This window comes from Taudactylus pleione, unplaced genomic scaffold (genome assembly GCF_031769625.1).
Source record: "Taudactylus pleione unplaced genomic scaffold, aTauple2 ptg000032l, whole genome shotgun sequence".
Lineage (NCBI taxonomy): Eukaryota > Metazoa > Chordata > Amphibia > Anura > Myobatrachidae > Taudactylus > Taudactylus pleione.
Genome location: NW_028284434.1, coordinates 18338211 through 18343023, shown reverse-complemented (window position 1 = coordinate 18343023; position 4813 = coordinate 18338211). Strand labels below are relative to the sequence as shown.

The window sequence follows — 4813 nt, the reverse complement described above, 5'->3', positions numbered from 1 at the left end:
AACTCATTGCTAAGCAGCAAATTTATACTATATGCTTACAAGACATAAGCATATCTATAATGCGTATAGGGATTGTGGTGCACAAGGGCTCCTGGTTCACCCTGCACCCAAGATGGGGATCCAGATGCTGAAACAGATGCCACTTTTCCTGCAATTTTTCATAGATATTTGTGGATAAATCCTGGGAAATTTCACGCATGCTTAGAAGATAGCAATAACTTTGGCAAAGTCTTTACTATCTTCTGCACATGCATAATTTTTCAGAGGGAGAGGGCCCACATAAAAATTAGCAATTGCTGAATCACCATTGTTAAAAGAGCTCCTATGGGCCTTATTAAAGAAGAATCAAGAAATCAATTTGGAAAACTATAATCTTAAGATTACCATCTATTCCAATCTTGCCATCTCTATCAAAGTCACCATCCTTCATGAACTTTTTGATTTCCTGCGGAGTCAATTTTCTGGCTTTATTGGAAAAGTTCTGCAGGAAGTCTCTAATGGTAAAAAGAAGGAGGTATAAGCTATCACATTTGAGTTGTCAGATATCTCTATGTCTGTATGCCTGATATTGCAGTATTGTGTGGATTATGGTTAGGCATTAGTGTGATGCATTTAAAAAAAAAAAAAATTTTCCTATTTACATTTTATTTTGTGTCTGCAAATAACATTTTCTGGTATTCTAGACTAGACTTTAAGTGTTCTGTTTACAGGCCAACTGGTGTAATCATTAGAGATGGATTTATTTTGAGATAAATTGCAATTCAAATTAATATCCTTACCCAGCTGTCTCTTCCGTTATGGATCCACTGAGGTCTCTATAAAGCATTTCAAAAACCCTTCTGGCATGGTCAGGAGACTTGCCACTAAGACCAACTGACTTAAAGAACTCCTTGTTCTCAAATGAGTCTTCTTCTGATAAAAAATAAAGTTTTATTCCACATACAGTAAGCATCTTCACAACCAACCCTTTAATACCATCTGAAATAAACTGATTGTATTTTCTGGAGACTTTCTAGGTGCTGTATTATGTTTACATGAAAATTATAAATATAATGTAAGTCTGATCTATAATGACATAATGCCTCCACTGCCAAAATAAGCAGTTTTTTTAGGCATTATTTACCATTCAAAATAAAAAAAATCTAAAGTATTTTCAATTAGTGTGATATCTATCACTGTAACGTAGTAAAATAAAACTATGAAATATAAAATTATTTAGACTATCTTTCTAGTGTACTATAAGCACAGAGCTAATACAACCTTTCCATATATGCATATTTTATTTTAATCAATCATGGTTTATCAAGACAAATAGTGTATTACATCAAAATTACATCAAAATATATTGCAATTAAATTAAAGCTTCCTTTACTACTATAATGTTAGCAATATGCAATACTTTTTGGTTGTGTTTTAGAAGAAGTTGAAGTCTGTAACTTACTCTCTACACTCTTCAGTGCAGCCTCTATGTTCTTAGTGGGCAGAATGTCTGTGAGAGACATTTTGTGCTGTAAATGAAAAAAAAAATCTAATATTGGTACTTTGCAATAGAGAAGAAACATGGGTCCCCAAGCACTGGTAAACTGATAGTTTACATTTTTTGTAACCCTGAAGCCAGGGGGGAGCAAGCACACTAATCTCACCCCCCTCCCCAGGCTTTTGCACCAGGCTGAGGGGCTCACAGAGCTATGCAGCATTGCAAAAAGTGTTTTGGGGTTTTTTCCCTCTAACGGGGTGTAGCCACATCTCCCACAAGTGGGCCACATCTCCACTGGGCCGGCTCTCTATGCCCCTGGATGTTACCACCAGCAACAGAAAGATCTGATATATCAAATGTTCAGGGAGGAGAGACTGATTGTGCATAACAGAATGGCACAGAAATACACATCAATGAATGGAAGATAGTACTCATAAGAAAGGGGACAGATATAATGTCAAGACACCTATATTGTACCGCAGATAGCTCCTGAACGTATGATATTCAAGCCAATGTTACCAGAATACACCAGATCTGTCTACAATATATTGGATTCCTCTATGAGCAAAGCTCCATTGTGGGAAGAAGACAGAGAACAGTATTTGCTAATGGAATATTGTGCTGCAGTCACAGATAAAGAACTTTTGTGGACCTCTGTTGCAGTAATGCAGCTATCTATAAATACTGTTTTATTTCAGACTGCTAAAGAAGGGGCTAACCAACTCATTCAACTACCGGCTATTTGCCAAGTCGCTAAAAAGACTAAAGCCCCTCTAGCCCTTCACAATGAAATTTGGACAATTGTCAAACATGTATGGACTGATGTCCATCATTGGAAGATTGATTTTGGACATGCTGATGCACACACCAATAAGAGCAAGCAAATTAACTGATTACACTACATGGTGAGCAAGTTGCTGCAGATAAATCTCTGATGGTGCTAGGATTCAAGGACTGAAAGAACTGTTAAGCCGTGAAGAAACTGGAGCTACATTTCAACAAGCTGAAGTTAAAGGGATTTCCTTTATTCAAACATAGCCAGATACATTATGCAGAGCTGAAAAGGTTGTCAGCTAAAATATTGGAATACCCTGCTAGCTATTGAAGAAGGTCATATGTACTGTACTTTGAATGAACAGCTGCACAAGTAAGAAAATATTGATTGATACCTTGCTACCAAGAAGTTGGAGGACAACTGCTGCATTGAACAGATACAGAGATTCTTATTCAGAAGTGGACATGTATCAAGTTATAGAAGCCCAGTGACTATACTGAAGTTGTAACAAATGCTTTGAGACTTGTTTTTATTATGTGATGTCCAAGAAGATTCAAGAAGATTGAGATGTACTGTACAGAAAAGAAGATGGAGCACACTGGGTTTTCTATGTTTCTTGGCATTCACAAGCTGCAAGTGTGATTCCGTGAATGAATGTTTTGTTAACTGAATAAGAAGGTTCACATATATTTTGATTAAAACATAGGAAAAGTTATAAATGGGAGTTATATGTGCCCTAGTTTCCTGGCTTCTGGCTGGTGGATAAAAGCTCATTGGCAACATTGATTGTAATACAAAAAAAAACAAAAAGTGTACCGCCATTGCTCAAAGACAGAGTGCAACTGCATTCATACAATGGTGATCACCCTCCATACAATTACATGAAATATAAAAATCTCACCAAGCACTTCACCAATTATGGAATATATAATAAGTACACATAATACCAATCTATAAACGTTTCAATTGCTTAGGTCAGACAGTTCCAACAGTTTCATTAAAGTTCCTTTCAAGACCCTTCATTAGAGGTGTTATTATTTCTAAATTTTCCACTCCTCTTAATGATTTCAGATATACAGTAAGATGGTCCCTCAAAAGAATAGAAAAGAGCCTCTCCTAGTGTAAAACAAGTATTAACACTTTTAAAATCATAAATGAACCACCAGACTTAAAAAGTTACTGCGTACTGCAAATGGCCTTTAGAGAAGGCACATAATTAAGCATGAGGGTAAAATGGTAAAAACCTGGGTGTATCACCTCTTCCTTGAAGTTGTGGACTCCTTTAACAAACCGTGGGAGCAGTAGTGCTTTTTCCTCTTACCACCAACGTGTTTTGCGCTGTCTTTATCAAGATGTGCTTGGTGGTTCCTGGAATCTCCTTATATAGCATAACTAATTAGGAAATGCATTCCCATGTACCTTGGGTTGGGTTCTATGATGAATTTTATAATCTTTAAAATATACAAACCAAGCACTTTTGTACAGTATGTTCTGTTCATATACTTAAGTCATAAATTCCTTGTTTGATCCACATACTCACCTACAGATTATTGGACTGAGCTCTACTAACATCAAAGGACACATAAACAGGGTTAGAGTGAAGTTATATACCCTAGAGTAACATTTAGAATTTGTATTTACAATGTAGTTAAGATTATGCTTAAATGTTTGATAAATGCCGAGATCAAACTGCTGAAGCTTTGGCATGAATTATGATGCTCTGTGAGGAAATAAGTCAGGAGTGGAATGCGGCAGCTAGGGTTCAATTTTTTTGTGTGACTGATTTCCTAAACTGCATGAGATTTTTATGTGCATTAACACCATTGCTTTGTTGCTTTGTCAAAGTCAAATACCAAAACTGAATAAAGTGCAATAATAAAAAACTTTCTGTATGTTTAAATCATATTTTATAATTTTCATATACTTAAATATTGCTTTTTAATATCACGCATTGTTATATATCAGTGTTTGTATTCTTTATGAACATTGCACAATTTCCAGCATAACAGTGTGTAAATATAGTACTGCAATTCTATGTATGAAAATATATTTGATATTATAAGTGATCACAGCTTTGCGAACATTTAGTATAATCATATCGCATATAAACATAGATGAAAAAAAATATATATAAAAAAATTAAATTAAAATACATTTAAATTAAAATAAGGAATATATATAGTGAAATAATATAATAAATAAATAAATACAAACGTAATGTTGAAATATAAAAATAATAATCATAATAATGTATGCTCACCTAGATAATAACCAATTTCTAATATTTGACCAATAATACAAATATAATATTAACATCCTACAGATATAGATCGGACATTACAAAATAGTTCTTAATAATATAAAGTACTGAATAATGAAAGCTCAGCCTTAACTTTAAATTATATTTACCCAATGAGGTTAAAGTATCAAAATATAATCTAAGAAAAAAAATACTATAGTAAATAACACATTTTAACAGGAAAAAGTAGCTGTTGTATGCCTCATTGGTCACAGCAGCATGATAATATAGGTGCTAAATGAGGTGAACAAGAAAGCGAGGC

General features: G+C 34.4%; 1 pseudogene; it reads right to left on the bottom strand.

Annotated features, from left to right (window-relative positions):
• Nucleotides 1–334: 334 nt before the first annotated feature.
• On the bottom strand, nucleotides 335–1502 carry LOC148538974 (parvalbumin beta pseudogene; annotated as a pseudogene).
• Nucleotides 1503–4813: the final 3311 nt, after the last annotated feature.